This window comes from Armigeres subalbatus, unplaced genomic scaffold, assembly GCF_024139115.2.
Source record: "Armigeres subalbatus isolate Guangzhou_Male unplaced genomic scaffold, GZ_Asu_2 Contig308, whole genome shotgun sequence".
In the NCBI taxonomy this organism is placed as follows: Eukaryota; Metazoa; Arthropoda; class Insecta; order Diptera; family Culicidae; genus Armigeres; species Armigeres subalbatus.
Window position 1 is genome coordinate 274,152 of NW_026943051.1, and position 18,148 is coordinate 292,299.

At 42.2% G+C, this 18,148-nt stretch overlaps 1 pseudogene; it reads right to left on the reverse strand.

Annotated features, from left to right (window-relative positions):
- The window catches only part of LOC134203985 (potential E3 ubiquitin-protein ligase ariadne-2-like), a 37,691-nt pseudogene extending 19,549 nt beyond the window's left edge, over window positions 1–18,142 (reverse strand).
- Between the last annotated feature and the right edge of the window lie 6 nt (window positions 18,143–18,148).

Here is an 18,148-nt window from a genome sequence, read left to right on the forward strand (position 1 = left end):
GGGACTATGTCCAAGGGCTTGACGATCCCTCCCCAGGCTATCTGCGAGTTGTGGCGCCTGCCTAGGATGTGGTGGGGTTTGACAGTGGGCCCTATTAAACCTCTATAAAAAGCTGCATGAATCCGCAAGTAGGCTCCGCCAAAGCGACCGTGTGCCGCTCAAAGCGCACAAGCCCAAGTCCTGGTGTTAGGTGGGACGCTAAACAGCCCTGACACGACGGCCCTCCGACGAGACAGGAGGTTTGCGCAGGCCCAATAAGCCGCCTTTAAAAACAACTATTACGAAAAACATAGAAGATAATACGACTCGATACAATCGGCAACGACCTAGGCGACGAATAAAGGATCACGATTGGAAGCTTGGATCATGGAACTGCAAGTCGCTAGGCTTCGCAGGTTGCGACAGGATAATCTACGATGAATTACATCCCCGCAACTTCGATGTCGTAGCGCTGCAGGAAATCTGCTGGACAGGACAGAAAGTGTGGAAAAGCGGGCATCGAGTGGCTACCTTCTACCAAAGCGGGCATCGAGCGGCTACCTTCTACCAAAGCTGTGGCACCACCAACGAGCTGGGAACCGGCTTCATAGTGCTGGGAAAGATGCGCCAACGTGTGATTGGGTGGCAGCCAATCAACGCAAGGATGTGCAAGCTGAGGATAAAAGGCCGTTTCTTCAACTATAGCATCATCAACGTGCACTGCCCACACGAAGGGAGATCCGACGACGAGAAAGAAGCGTTCTATGCGCAGCTGGAGCAGACATACGATGGATGCCCACTGCGGGGCGTCAAAATCGTCATCGGTGACATGAACGCTCAGGTAGGAAGGGAGGAAATGTATAGACCGGTCATCGGACCGGATAGTCTGCATACCGTATCGAACGACAACGGCCAACGATGCATAAACTTTGCAGCCTCCCGCGGAATGGTAGTCCGAAGCACTTTCTTCCCCCGCAAGAGTATCCACAAGGCCACATGGAAATCACCTAATCAAGTAACGGAAAACCAAATCGACCACGTTCTAATCGACGGCAAATTCTTCTCCGACATCACGAACGTATGCACTTACCGCAGTGCGAATATTGAATCCGACCACTACCTAGTTGCAGTATGTCTGCGCTCAAAACTCTCGACGGTGATCAACACGCGTCGGAGTCGTCCGCCGCGGCTAAACATTGGGCGGCTACAAGACGGTAGACTAGCCCAAGACTACGCGCAGCAGCTGGAAGTGGCACTCCCAACAGAAGAGCAGCTAGACGCAGCATCTCTAGAAGATGGCTGGAGAGATATTCGATCCGCCATTGGAAGCATCGCAACCGCTGTACTAGGCACGGTGGCTCCGGATCATAGAAACGACTGGTATGACGGCGAATGTGAGCAGTTAGTTGAGGAGAAGAATGCAGCATGGGCGAGATTGTTGCAACACCGCAGGAGGGCGAACGAGGCACGATACAAACGGGCGCGGAACAGACAAAACTCGATTTTCCGGAGGAAAAAGCGCCAGCAGGAAGATCGAGACCGTGAAGAGACGGAGGAACTGTACCGCGCTAATAACGCACGAAAGTTCTATGAGAAGTTGAACCGTTCACGTAAGGGCCACGTGTCACAGCCCGATATGTGTAAGGACATAAACGGGAACCTTCTTTCAAACGAGCGTGAGGTGATCCAAAGGTGGCGGCATCACTACGAAGAGCACCTTAATGGCGATATGGCAGACAACGGTGGCGGTATGGTAATGAACCTAGCAGCACGCGCGCAGGACATGCGACTTCCGGCTCCGAATCTCCAGGAAATCCAGGAGGAGATCGGCCGGCTGAAAAACAACAAAGCCCCTGGAGTTGATCAACTACCAGGAGAGCTGTTTAAACACGGTGGTGAGGCACTAGCTAGAGCGCTGCACTGGGTGATTACCAAGGTTTTGGAGGATGAGGTTCTGCCGCAGGAGTGGATGGAAGGTGTCGTGTGTCCCATCTACAAAAAGGGCGATAAGCTGGATTGTAGCAACTACCGCGCAATCACATTGCTGAACGCCGCCTACAAGGTACTCTCCCAAATTTTATGCCGCCGACTAACACCAATTGCAAGAGAGTTCGTGGGGCAGTACCAGGCGGGTTTTAAGGACGAACGCTCCACCACGGACCAGGTGTTCGCTAATCGCCAAGTACTGCAGAAATTCCGCGAACGTGCCCACACATCATCTATTCATCGACTTCAAAGCCGCATATGATACAATCGATCGGGACCAGCTATGGCAGCTAATGCACGAACACGGATTTCCGGATAAACTGACACGGTTGATCAAAGCGACGATGGATCGGGTGATGTGCGTGGTTCGAGTTTCAGGGGCATTCTCGAGTCCCTTCGAAACGCGTAGAGGGTTACGGCAAGGTGATGGTCTTTCGTGTCTGCTATTCAACATCGCTTTGGAGGGAGTAATACTAAGGGCAGGGATTGACACGAGTGGTACGATTTTCACGAATTCCGTCCAGTTATTTGGTTTCGCCGACGACATTGATATCATGGCACGTAACTTTGAGAGGATGGAGGAAGCCTACATCAGACTGGAAAGCGAAGCTAAACGGATTGGACTAGTCATCAATACGTCGAAGACGAAGTACATGATAGGAAGAGCCTCAAGAGAGGTCAATGTAAGCCACCCACCACGAGTTTCTATCGGTGGTGACGAAAGCGAGGTGGTAGAAGAATTTGTGTACTTGGGCTCACTGGTGACCGCCGATAACGATACCAACAGAGAAATTCGGAGGCGCATAGTGGCTGGAAATCGTACGTACTTTGGACTCCGTAAGACGCTCCGATCGAATAGAGTTCGTCGCCGTACCAAACTGACTATCTACAAAACGCTTATAACACCGGTAGTTCTCTACGGACACGAGACCTGGACGATGCTCGTGGAGGACCAACGCGCACTGGGAGTTTTTGAAAGGAAAGTGTTGCGTACCATCTATGGTGGGGTGCAGATGGAGGACGGTACGTGGAGGAGGCGAATGAACCACGAGTTGCATCAGCTGTTGGGAGAACCATCCATCGTTGACACCGCGAAAATCGAAAGACTGCGGTGGGCCGGGCACGTAGCCAGAATGTCGGACAGTAATCCGGTGAAAATGGTTCTCGACAACGATCCGACGGGAACAAGAAGGCGAGGTGCACAGCGGGCAAGGTGGATCGATCAGGTGGAGGACGATTTGCGGATCCTCCACAAACTGCGTGGTTGGCGAGGTGCAGCCATGGACCGAGCTGAATGGAGAAGACTTTTATGTGCAGCACAGGCCACTCCGGCCTTAGTCTGATAATAAATAAATAAATAGGTCAAACGGACCATTTCAGTCTGCTCTTTTTAGTCACTTGTTCATTTCTAGTATTAGCATTAGTATTGTTACGGTGTAATTCGTAGATTGGACACTAGTGATACTCAAGTTTTACTTTTGAGATCCCTGAGATCCTAGAATGCTATCATAAATCAAGAAGGGGAGTGTGTTTCTTAATACCATTCTTTAACAAAAATAATAAAAGCATGAGTAGGAGGTTGAGGGTTCGAGTCTCTCCAAGACATGTGGATTCTTTTTCGCAAATTTCATATCAATTTGTCCATTTCGAAACATGTGCTGTGCATATGCACAGCCAAGATATTTAACAAAAAAAAAGCATGGGAATTACTACTCCTGGCCACGCCCATCTTCACCGTAACCAGGGAGAGGTAACCGAAAATTGCCTAGACCGACACCTGGAATCGAACACAGCCACCCTCAGCTCAGTATGGTCTTGCTTTGTATCCGCTCGTCTTATCGCTAGGCTAAGGAGGGCCCCGAGAGTTGTTATGTAGAATCCTTATTAAAAGTACTATACATGATTTCCAGAACCTAATGTGGCTTATGGTTTGGGTGTGCGTTAATCTTGGTGTGCAATAGCCACACCACGTGGTATTCTTTGGAGCTCAATCCACATGGATCACGATCTCCTTCGTAGAATACGAGCGTTTCATTCGACCGGATCGACAACTAAAAATTGGACTTCTGTTTTCTTGCCGCGGAGCGACGAATTTCGTTTCGACCAGAACCGCAGAACCCACCAGCGATCGAGAGCCTGTGAAGGTTAATGCGATACGACCGTTACGAAAACCTCATTAAATCCAGAAAATCTGGTATCTTCGGACACGATGCTGTTTGACCCCTAAGGTAACCCCCACTACATGAAAACGACGCGTTGTGGACGCAACGAACGGTTCAGGCCCTACTTTCATCCTCATTTGTATCAGGTTGAATTCGGGAATCTGATAGGCTTGATAACCTGCCCTGAGTTTATCTCTCGGGTTAATCGGGCTCAAAATTACAGTGCTGACATCCTTGTTAATCGGAAGGTTGGCGCATAAGTCAGAAAAAAAGGCTCTATTAGGAAACTCCCTCGCTTTACAATCTTTGCCATGTCCTCATCATCGGAATACAGCGAAGCCGGTCAATAAGCATAAATAACCTTCTTCTTCTTCTTCTTATTGACTGGTATATTGGCATAACATCAGACAGTGCCGCATCGCTGCTTAGTGTTCATTCAGCACTTTCACAGTTATTAACCGCGTGGTTTCTAAGCCAAGTTACCATTTTTGCATTCGTATATCATGAGGCTAACACGATGATACTTTTATGCCCAGGGAAGTCGAGACAATTTCCAAACCGAAAATTGTCTAAACCGGCACCGGGAATCGAATCCACTACCCTCAGCATAATCTTACTTTATAGCCGCGCATCTTACCGCTAGGCTAAGGAGGGCCCCATATGATAACCTAATTTCTATGAAAAAAGGATGTGCAAGGTCCTCCAAAATAAACTTGAGTTAACATCAAGGTATCTAACTGAAGCACAATGACTAAAGCGCTCAAATTTTCTGAGCTCCAGGACGTTTTGTAGAACCAAAATAGGTCTGTAATACAGTAGATCTAGATGAAAAAGAAATTGACTCTAGGATATAACGAGACGTAGAACAGAAATCTATTGGAAAATTGTTCGAAATGACTATAAAAGAGAATATTTGAATCATTTGTTTGAAAAACTGCATAATAAAAAATTGAACCAATTGGCACCGAATCTTTTGATTTCTACGATACAGATCAATAGTTTTCAGCAAAACTCAACACTTCAGTTCAAAAATTGCAATTGTAATAATTGTGCGTGTAATAATGTAATTTATCAATCAAAAGAAAAGGAAATCATGCATTTCCGGACAATTTTCTTTACTGGCCAGTGGAGAGATATCAGATTCCAAACTGATACTCTTCCTTCCCTGACAGGTTTATACCATCATAAATATTGCCTCCGCACGGTTTAAAATCGACTTCTATAGAACATTATTCATGCCTGCCATGTCCTTACGGAACTATCAAATCCATACTTTAGCCTCTAATTCCATCATCTAAGTTTGGAAGATGATATTAGCATTTCCATATCATTGTAAATTGTTCAACTTCACGTAGAAGTAATACACTCATATCATTAATAGTGTTTTAATTTTATATTAACGTTTGCATTCTAAATTCATATCAATACAACATCAATTCTACAAAGTATCGTAGTCACATAGCAACATCAATCCTCACTACACAATGCAATAACTTGTTCGATGTTAGCGCCGACTCGACGATTTGCAGCATTAAGCTAGCTTTTAAATACAACATTGATAGAAATTCAAAGCAAATAGCAATGCGTTTCTGAGACGATACTGAATTTGAACACGAGTATTAAGCTTGAATAGTAAACATGTCAATGTTTAAATATTGAAATTTCCCTTTCGACGAAAAATACACACTGTGTGGGGTACAAACATTAGTGTAAATCAACACCAAATTTTCAAAACGACTTATCTGCTTTTTAAACAAAGATTCAAACGTCGATTTGACGAATCTGATAACCAACACCATCAGCAGGTAGCAGAAGCCTTCTCCTAAGTCGTGATGGTGTTGGTTTGCGTGGGAGTGTTATTTTTTAGATTTGACACTAGTGGGACTCATGTTTCATTAAACGTTCATTGAAACTCCCATCCTGAATGCTATTCGAGTATCAGATATCAATGTGGGATGTAGCCTTTTAACCCAATTCAAGACTAAAATTATAAGGGTCTGTTCAAATATTACGTAACGCGATAGGGGGTGAGGGGTTGTTTAATTTTTGTTACGATTTGTTACACAAAATATGGGGGGTGGGTGTCCTTCGGCATATTGTTACGCGTAACAAATTAATTGCACAGCGAAAAAAAAATGTTAAAAAATGTTTATTTTCTTTAAAGTAGCATAAAATATACAATGCATAATAATTTATTGTAACATGTTTTAAATCCTACCAAAAATCTTGGGTCGGGGTAGCTCTGAAAATTGTTACAGATTGTTTCGAGGAGGGGGGGGGGTGTTCCCAAAAACAACGTTTTTCGCGTTACGTAATATTTGAACAGACCCTAACACCATCAGAATTCGCCTGAATCCATCTCCAGAATGCATCAAGAGTACTTACGAATATTACAAATGTAAATTGTATATATTACGTCATTACAATGTTTATGGTAGGCAAGAATTCCATGTTGAAAAAAGCATCATACAGCATTACACATTATCATTCGTTTATAAGAAATATTCTATACGTCCTTTTCGAGCACTATTCCTAGCAATATTAAGACGAACATAATAAACACCCATTTACCATGGGCCACTAACCCTCTTCGCTATAAGAAGGACAAACACAAGCATAACGGTTGCTCAGACAGAGAATTGGATAATGATAAATCCACCGAAATCGAGTCAGACACCATGGATGAATTAAAGTAGGCAGAAAAAAATAGTTCAAGGTAGGTCATGTGTAAGGGGAAATGTGATTTTTTCATAATTATTTAACATCAGCTAATTCTAAGTGCTTGCTACATTTATCAACGTCATTATTTTTTTTAACTTGAAAAGAAACATTTGCAATAAAGAATGTAAATGTACTGTACGATATATGTAAGTTTCCAAGATACAATAGTTTAAATGTTTTCGAATGTATTTCAGAATATAGGAAGGAAATCAAATCTTTTTGGGCAAAACTAACGCACTTCGCCCTACGAAACAAATTTGTTTTGTTTCTCGCATGTTTGCAGGAATGGAGAAATCTTTTAGGCACTAAACGTCTTAGTTTGAATAAACAATAATTTTGTTGTTCAAAATTGGTTCATGGAAAAGATAAGTTCATAAACATTCTGGAATCCATTGAGCCGACTTCCATAAAACTTCTTTCTATTTTACTTTTTATAAATATAATAAATTTGTGCATAGATCCAAACTTTAGTTGTTAAACGTTTGAAAGTCATATTAAGTCCCCGAATGAAATCTGATTGTCAACAGGTAAGCAGCACTATCGTCAGAATATACTACACCTGACAAACATATCCAGCCGCACAGTTGAATCGCAAGAGGGATATAAATATTGCGAAGCGATGAATTTATGCCTACCGCAGGTTCAGCAACAATGCAGGAAAACATACATAAAGTTGCGTTATGACTGCATAACCGCACCGCAGCACCACGCGCGTGGTTCTGCACGTTGAATTCCGCTTCCACTATACCTACATCGTCCCGCTGAAACACAGACGGAACCAGAAGCAAAACGTTTTATTTTTATGTTTTCTTCATTAACATTAAACGTAGCCAACGACCGCCAAGTCACCGCACGGTATGAACCGACCGGTCTACAACAATAACATATGTAGTTCGTACAGTAGGCTGATCCACAAATTCCAAAGCTTCTATTTTTTATATGGATCTCTGAAGCAGGTCTTTTGATGATAGAAACAAATTGATCAGATAATGTAATCAATGTGAATGGATTAAATGCGAGAAAGATGTTAAGTCCAATAATGTCAGGGAAACTAGACCAAAAATCAAGAATAAAATCTACGTCGTTACAGCTTCAATCCGATTAAAAAAATTTGCTGTACTATTCGGTATTCTCTATACACCAAAAACATTTAAATTCATTGAAAAATATACAAAAAAATGTTTTTTTAATGAGCTTGTAAGGCATTCAATTTTTATTTTTAGCTTCACAAAATAATATCTGGTGCCCAAAACTATTATGGGTGGTTACGACTGGTCCCATTTATTATATAATTTAAATAAAATTTTTAGTATAAAAAATATGCTGGAAGGTGCCATGCCCACATTTTCAATGTGTAATCATGTAAAGCTGTGTCAGTCTAATATGCAGTGCGGGAAAGTCAACCATAGTCTAGAAGTTTTGTGGATAGTTCCTCTATAGTTGCTTCGACTTTAAGAAACCAGTTTTTCTTAAAATGCACGACCACATGTATGGGATTTGATCGATAGTCTGGGAAACACATAGATTCGCAAAATTTGAAATCGTAACTCGCGGGTAGCGTTCTATCTATGATTGCCTATTGGTCCCACATGAATCAGGTTTTCAAGGTTTTTGAAACATTTGCATCTACGAGCCTTTTTAAAAAGAATGGAAAAAAAATCTACATCAATTAATGAGAAGGTATTCTTATACTGTTCGTGTTAGATCCGATTAGCAGTGTTGAGAAAAAAAACTCAAATTCTCGAAAAGCATGCACAAGTGAAAACAAAGGGAGTCAATACCCGCTCCGGTCTTATCGAACAGCGAAATGTTCGCGGATCGATTCGATGTTTAAATTTGTTGTAAAATTCGGAACGGAGAAAAAATAATTCAAAGGTAACTGTATAGTAAATATGTACCCACATATAACACTCATAATCAGGGCCATATTTTAACCCTGCGGGGGCTGTATTATTAAACACATAGCATGACAAACGTTAGGTAATGCGTAACGTTGGTACTTTGCGAACCTGGAGGAATAAAATAAAAGATATTTTAGTTACTAGATAAAGATTGTCGCTACTGTTCCCTTTGTTCTGCTGTCCGAAACATGTGTGGTACATACCTGTCAAATCGTATGGATTTTCCTTCTTTGACATTTAGCTCCCCTATCCTCGCCAGCAAAAGATGTTCCGGACAGCGACGACAGCGACAATCTTTATCTAGTAACTAAAATATCTTTTAATAAAATATACCCCATTACGCGGTTCTTAACCTCTTACCCAGCAACTTCTATCTCTCTCCCCGTGGTGGCGGCCGGGATACTTAAGGAAAGATCGAATTACCAACCCAGCTAGGAACTATAGTCGTATGCTAACAGGAAACAGAAGGGAAGAGAGGGGGGATTTTTCCGATTTTTTTTGCAAGACTTTTTTAATTTCTCTAAAAAAATCTATCAAAATTTACTTAAGTAATACTTTGCATTGCGGCATAAAACTGCCCTGGATTTCCTCAGGAAATTTTCCTGTGTGAGCAGAAAAAAATCTTTCGGAAGACTTTTTGTTGTTTGAACTTCAAATTCTTTAGATATTCCACGTGTGTATTCTGTGTATTCTTTGGACTTTCCACAGGAACTTCTTTGGAAATTGCATAAGAAATTCTTCATAATTACATGAGAAATTATTTTTAATTGCAACAGATAATTCTTTTTCATTTCCTAGGGAAGATTTTTGGATTTCCAAGAAATAATCTTTGGAATCTCCACAGGAAACTGTTTTCGGAATTTCCGTGAGAAACTCGTCGCAATTTCCACAGGAAAATTTTCGGGGCGATAGGCGGCGGTAGATGTCTACGAAAATCTACTAGGAGGGAGGGGGTTTAGAAATGTTAAATTTGTGTCTACGTGGTTTATGGACAGCCCCTATACTGCCGTGAATCGCATATCAGTCCCATCTTTGCTGGGTTTCCTATTCATATGGGACAAATATGCGATTCACGGCAGTATAGAAGCGGCTACCCAAGTAGAAGAAAACAGCAAAAGAATAACAAAATTTACCATTAATATATGAATAACAGAATAGCAAAATCTGATGTTATTTTGTTTGATATAGTTGCTAAAATAATAAAAATAATTGCAGACATTGCGAACAGCTAAAAAATAACTCATTTTGCCATTATAAGCAAGCCAATTAATAGCAAAATATTTGCAAAAACTGGAAATATCAAAAAAGTTATTATTAATATGTTGAAAATGCAAATGATAAATGTATAACAAACTTTTTTTTGGTCGGTGTTTCTTAACTGCTACTGTGCCGTGATCTGCGGTGGTACTCTGTTGCACAGAATCCACACAGAATCTATTTTTAGACATTCGTTATTGTTATCATTGCCGGGTCCATCTCATCGTGAGTAGAGGTGTGCGCCGCCACGCCAAGCCGCCGCTGACGACATTTTTGCATCGGCGCGCCGTCGTTCAAAATTTTCACGCCGCTGAATCATATTTTTCCACGCCGATTCAAATTTGAAGAAGTCCGCAGAATTTTCCGTGTAAATTTCGAAGATTCAATCGTATTTCCCGGATGATCCCAATATCATCACGTTGGGACTCCAGAGAAGTTTTCGTAAAAATACCAATGATTTCCTTGAAAATTATCGTTGAAATCCAGCGAGTCTCCCGCAGATATTCCGAAAAATGTACAGTGTAAATTTGACAAAATATTTCGTTGGGTATGTATTCTGGAGTACTCAACAAGAATTTTCTGAGAATTTTACAAACGATTTCCTGTACAAAATTTGGAACAATTTCTTATGAAAATTGTGAAAAGTTTCTCATGTTAATTTACAAACAATTTTCCTTGGGAACGGACCTTTCCTGTCAAAAATTGTATCTCGTGTTATTGTCTCAGTCGATTCTTTGGCTTATTTAAGGTCAGTTTTCCCAAATAGTCAATATTTTTTGAAGCCTCTAACCATTTTTAAAATCAAAAACCCAACTTAATTCACCGAATGGTGACACTGCCCTTCTCGCATTCAGCCAAGACACCAACCTTATATGGCATTTAAAAAATACTAGGAGGCGTCAAAAAATATGAGTTCTTCAGGAAAGTTGACCTTAAATAAGCCAAAGAATCGACTGAGCAAATACATTTTTTGACGGGAAAGATCAGTTGGAAAATGATTTCCAATAATCAATATTTTGGAAAAACTTGAAGAATTTTCCGGAAAAGATGCTCGCGTTGTTTTCTTAAAAATATCCCAAAAAAAAAATGTAAAAAAAATCTTCAAGAACATTATATTAAAAAATCACCACGTCGATTTACGCCGCCGTCACCGCCGGTTAAAAGGACTGTCGGCGTGACGCCAAACAGCCAAAAGACAAACGCCGCCGCCGTCAATTTTCGGACCGGCGCACAGCTCTAACAGTGAGTCCATTGTGTCCATTTATCCATATCGTGAATCAAGTTGCTTGTTGCATTGTTTGGATGCCATTTATCCGAGTACGTTGGAGGAGTGCCTCCGAGAAGATCAATTTGGCAGTCGTCATCGGACAGCCTTGTCGGTAAGACGCGTACCCCAAAACGCCACCGTTTGGGCCGTACCTTCGGCAATTGACAAGGGTTTGATGGAGGGGCTGGAAATCAAACCCATGGCCATTTGCTTATTAGGCGATCGTGTGCTCAGTTCCAATACTCACGCTTCCACGGGTCTTCCGATGACAATTGACCGCCAGCTGAGGGTGCGTCCTGTGGGGTCTGCCTAGGATGTGGTGGGGTTCGACAGTGGGCTCTGTTGAACTCCTATGAAAAGCTGCATGTGTCCCCAAGCAGGCCCTATCAAAGCGACCGTGTGCCGCTCAAAGCGCACTAGCCTAGTCCTGGTGTTGGGTGGGACTTTAAACAAATTTGACCCGACTGACCGAGCGTCTGTTCACCAAGGAGGTGCGGCTCCAACAGCGTCTGTTCTGGCATCCAGCGGCTGAGTATGAAATGCTATTCCCCGGAAGCTATACCTAAGATGGCAGCCCCATCCCGGTGGATAGGGAACCTTGGGCCAACAACCTACTGTTCCCGGAACATCAATTTGTTCGAGAATCCGATAATGAAAGAATATGGACTGATTTTACGGCGACGACGCTTAGCGCGAAACAACGGACACGAATAGGAACATGGAACGTTTTAAGCCCTAGCCCAGCAGGGTAAATTGGCACAACTTGCCAATGAGGCACGCCGCATGAAGCTTGAGATCCTGGGACTGAGTGAAGTCCGTTGGCCAAACTTTGGAGAACACAGAACGCCGTCGGGACAAGTTCTGCTATACTCTGGTTTACGAGGTGAACACGCTCCCCGGCATCGCGGAGTTGGCTTCCTACTAAGCGCTCTGGCACACAAGAATAATCGTTGCCAGATTTAGAACACGGGTCCGAAACCTTACTATGATCCAATGTTATGCGCCAACCGATGCTGCCGATCTGCAAGACAAAGAGAACTTCTAAAGCCAACTCAATGCCGTCGTAGATAGAATTCCGAAGGGTGATATCAAGATCTGTATGGATGACTTCAATGCGAAGATCGAATCCGACAACTCGAACCTTGAGCATTATGGGACGCCATGGTCTCGGAGAAATGAGCGAAAACGGAGAGCTGTTCGCAGAATTTTGTGGTAATAACGACATGGTGATCAAGGGATCGCTCTTCCCTCATCGACCGGTTCACAAGGTCACGTGGGTCTCCCGTGACGGCTTTACAGAAAATCAAATCGACCACATCTGCATCAGCCGAAAATGGAAACGGAGCCTTCTTGATGTACGGAATAAACGTAGTGCCGATATCGCGTCTGATCATCACCTCCTCATCGGCGAAATACGCCTGCGCATTGCGCGGATTCGTCGGCAGGAGGAAAGAGTTGGACGACGATTCAACACACGCCGACTGGAAGATGCCACGGTGAAACGGTCCTTCGTTGAAGAACTGGAGACGCGTGCTGCAGATATTCCGGAAGGTGGCAGCGTGGAAGACCAATGGACCGCCATCAAGAATGCCTTCATCACCACCAGCGAGAATAATCTGGGCGAACTACGCACCCAGAGAAAACAATGGATCACCGATGAGACCTGGAGAAAGATTGAGGAGCGAAGAGAAACCAAAGCCGCGATAGAGCGATCGAAAACCAGAGCAGGGCTGGTAGCGATCAATGCTGCTCTAAATAGTGACTTTAGTGACCAACACTGGTGAAAAAAGGGACCAAATAGTGACTTTCATCTGCAGAAAAAGTGACCAAATAGTGACTTTTATTTTCATTTTCAGTGACAGAAATTGACTTTTATTAAAGGTTAATAAGGCTGAAACAAATAATTTTCAAAAATTATGTCTCCCTCTAATATCTTTTGGTCAAAAATTGCGATTGACCGTGAGCCAAACCGCGGGCTGTTATGGCAGCCTCTAACCATGGAGCACCTAAATGACTTTGAATTGGCGGATGATGTTGCACTCCTCGCGCAACGGCGCTCTGATATGAAGAGTAAGCTCAACGACCTTGCCGAGCGCTCCTCTTCGGCAGGTTTAGTCATCAACGTCAACAAAACCAAATCGTTGGATGTAAACACGGTGACTCCTTTCAGTTTCACAGTAGCCGGGCAACAATTGGAGAATATTGAAAGTTTCCAATATCTTGGTAGCCAAATGGCGTCAGACGGCAGTACCAAGATCGACATAGGCGCACGGATCAAGAAAGCAAGGGCTGCCTTTGCGAGTTTAAGAAATATCTGGAAAAACAGGCAGATAAGTGAACGCACCAAAATACGAATTTTCAACTCTAACGTGAAATCTGTTAACAGCACAGATAGCTCGCTAGCGAAACATGGTGTGTATCAGTGGAGAACACTCAACGGCTGCAGGTGTTCATTAACAGATGCCTGTGGTATATAATTCGGGCCTGGTGGCCTCACAACTGGATCTCAAACAACGAGCTCCATCGTCGTTGTCACCAGAGGCCGATAGCAACAGAAATTCGGGATCGGAAGTGGGGCTGGGTCGGCCACACTCTACGTAGGGGCGGAAACGAAATCTGTAAACAAGCATTATACTGGAACCCAGCGGGACATCGCAGCAGAGGCAGACGCAGAGGCTCATGACGGCGAAGCCTCAATAAAGAAATAAAAGAAGTCGACCTAAATCTAACCTGGCAACAGGTTAAAGCGATAGCCGGGCAACGCTCAGGATGGAGATCTTTCAAGTCGGCCCTTTGCACCACCGGAGGTGTACAGGATCCATAAGTAAAGTAAATTTAATAAAAAACGGTTAGCAGTACGGGGTTGGACTTTCCTTCTACTGCATAATAAACGCAATTTTTCGATTTCGTATTTTATTTTGTGATATCACACTTGATACACAATATAAGAAAAGTACCCCCGTACAACCCCGTACTGCTTTCCGTTTTTAGTTAAAATGCTTCTGTAATTTTTTAGAAGAGTTTTAAAAAAATTCCAAGATGTTTCCTCGCGCAACTTATTTCAAATATCATCCTTCGACTTCTTCTTCTTCAATCAACCATAATCAATCAAGAAAGGCAAAAATAGAGCAAACGAATTCAACGGCTATAGACCCGGCAACGAATGAAGAAAACCGATTGGAAAGTCGGATCTTGGAACGTCAGAATTTCGAATGAACCCACCCGTGTTGGGCTCCTGACTCGTGGGATAAGCAGAAGGTTGGTGTGAGCGTGGCAGCAATCCACGAAATACAAAACCGGAGAATTCTAAAACGTGGAGCGGTGGATCCCATAACAATAGCATTAGCATTAGCATTGAGCATTTTGCACAAATTCTTAGGTGGTACAAGCCAAGACTATTGTATGAGTTTAGCATCACTTTCATCTGTGTTGTGTAACAGATATTGATTTGGGATTTATCACTATCTCTTAGATGAAAGCAATAGTCTAATAGTCGAGATCTGTCCTGGCCACGTCCTTGCGAATGCTGAGGCGAAGGACGGTTTATTGGACACCTACTTAAGAAATATGCAGAGAACTCTACGACCTCTCATAGGTCCCACGGGAGGTTTATGGATTGTGTGGAAGTTATAACAGTAGGAATCGTTTTGGTAGAAAGTGAAACACAAAAAAAAATAAGGTAGAAATACAAAGTAGGAAAGGGACGAGCCTGGAATTGAACCCACCGACCTCCTGCTTATAAGGCAAAAGCGGTAGCCACTATACTGCCTATAAATTCACAACATTCCCATGTAGATAGGAAATCAAGCAAACATGGGACTTTTATGAATTTATGGGCAATATACCACCGAGTTCGGATCCCATTACTATACACCTTCATTAAAGTACCACATCCACTATACCGGAGATTACAGAGCAGAACGTGGAGTTGGGTTTATGATGATCGGGTTATCCGACGCGAATTATCCGGTGGTAGTTGATAAGCGACCGCATTTGTGTGTTGAGAATGAAGGGCAAATTCTTCAACTACTAGCCTGATCAGCATTTATGCCCCAAACAACGATGAGCCTGATGACGTCAAGGATGCGTTCTAAGGGAATCTTGATAAGGTCTACAGAGAGTGCCCAACACACGATGTAAAGATTGCCATCGGGGATGCAAACGCTCAGATCGGGAGGGAAACCTTTTTTCGCTCTGTCATTAGTACGTAAAGCCTTGTGGTATAGGGTGCAACTATCCAGCGTCATGAATACACAAAACAACAGAACAATGCGTATACGGACGTTTTGGAATGCGCTTCCAATAGAAGCCAAGCAAGAAAGTCGGACATACGCATTCAAAAACGCCGTGAAATAAATATTTTGAATCAATAAATTTAGAATATTTTTACTTGACCCTCTGGCTTTTTTTCTTCTCTCTAAATAGCGATGAACTCTACCTATACTCTACGGTATTGTAATTTGTAATTTGTAATTGTAATTTATCAGCCTTCACCCTGGCCAACAGCGTTCGCCCATCTACACTTAAGTTAGGTGAAGACCTACCAAGCCTTCACCGTTATCATGCGCTAGACCGTATAGTACACCGGCTTCCAACCACAAGCAGGCGCTGGGTTTAACCAGTCCCACAAGTATCGGATACATTAAAAGAAAAGAGAGTTGATAGGAAAGGGAAATGTAGTTGAGAAGATTTACGTTTGCTGAAACGAGACAATGATTTTATGATTAGTATAGTAACTCCACGTAGATGGATAACGATTATTTCTAAGACCCATATGTATTCAAGTCCATGCCTCTCTGTCAATTGGTAACTGTAACTCCATGTTGGATGTTGCTGTTCTTCAAAAGCCGGTCGTCTGTAACAAAAAATAATAATGGAGGGGCCTCCATCATTGGCCCCCAAAGCATTAGTGATTGTTTTATACACCGTTTTTACTATATTAATTTGAGAATATATGTGTTGTATAAAGGTAGGTATTTTCAATCGACTTCTTTCACTACTATTAGAATATTTGATTTTTAATTCCTGTTCTACCCGTTTCGAATCTCAAGTGTATATCACATTGCTACATTGCTCCTATTTATTTAATGAATAAAACAATGAAGATTTGAATCATACAACTAGACAACACAATATGTTTCCTGCGTCGCGATATGTTGAGAAACAAGCTCCCTATCGTTTGCTGCCTAAGAATATAAATAATCAAACTGAATTAAAATAATCACACCAAACCTAAAAAACTCCTTATCGATCCCGAGTCAGCCGGCTGACACGCGTCAAAAATATGTTCCATGCGTGCCCTCCACATTAAGTAATATTATGAGTGCTGATCACTTATGACATCGAAAGATCGTGACTAAAATAGATGGAGATAGATGTTGATTCCGCTTATCAGTTTAGCATCACCAGTGGAAAATAATTCAAATCAACTTTGGTTATCAAAATGATATCCTTACCGCCCCGAAACTGCCATTACTCACTGAATCGGGGAATAAATGCAATGTTACGCAGAGTTTAAACCCTCTCTTGCGCTAAGTAATACTGAAAACAAACCTTCTAATAATATGATGCCTAGAAACAATCCTAAAATTGTGCGTGGTAAAATAAGTTATATTATTAGTTAATTTTGTTAAACCCTAACTACCCCACATTACACTGGCCCGCTTGGAGTCAACCGGTGGCACTTGGTCTTAGTATTCGTTTTCTTTAAAATTCTATAACAATTGACCACGCTTACCCCCCATATTAGTAATATGTAGAACGAATGCTTGACTATTACTATACTAAGTATAGTAAAAGACCGGAAGTAATAATTGGGCCAGCCACCACCCTATACTCTACGGTATTTATAAGAAAAATCACTTTAATAAAGCTTTTTTTTTAAAGTTGGGCATTATCCACGGATTTCGTTTCATTCGTCGGGCTGTCTCGGTTGGCCCCAAAACTATACGAGTCTCCCATCCTCCTCCTATCAACAGTTCGATTGTTGTGTGATCCTATGACGCCGATACGTAAACTTAGCGTACGAGAAAAGCATCCCAATCCAAAAAGATCATTTACTTACACCATACAATGTATCATTGGATTTTTTTAAAGCACAGGCCATGTTCTCCGGACTGTGACCATTCGATTCAAGAGAATAAAAAACAGTAATTTACAGACGTCGTAAACCTTCTCCTGTATACTGTCTTCGTTACAAATTTCGAAGTAGGTACGTATATAGACGAATCCAAGTAAAAATAAGAAGAACACACACGACGGTGTTAACTTTGACAGATCCTACAGCTCAGCATAGGGAGATCATTTTAAAATGCTTATAATAAATTCTAGGCAAATTGTAATTAAAATCTGATTGATGTACGGTACGGAAAAAGTTCCGAATTACATATCTGGAAGCTTATCTCAATTTTTTGATTTTTTTTCCAAAATGTATCTATCATACAGTTCGGAACTTTTTCCGTATCATACATCAATCAGATTTTAATTACATTTTGTCTAGAATTTATTATAAGCATTTTAAAATGATCTCCCTATGCTGAGCTGTAGGATCTGTCAAAGTTAACACCGTCGTGTGTCTTCTTCTTATTTTTACTTGGATTCGTCTATTACTAAGCGGGGACAGTTGTTACTCACCTGAATTATAATAATCCTCAAACTCGTCGTTATCGGACGAGTAATCCATGTCCGATTCCTGGTCTGCCATATTTCCTGGGTCGTCTAACTTTGGGTCCTGGTTGTTTCCGGCCAACAGTATCAAAGCATAAAACAGAACCGCTGTCTGGGATTCTCCGCAAATGATCGATTTTGTGTATTGCCCGTATTTCAGTGGGCACTTTCTCTTCCTCAAAGATTACTTCACCACTCAGCACTTATTT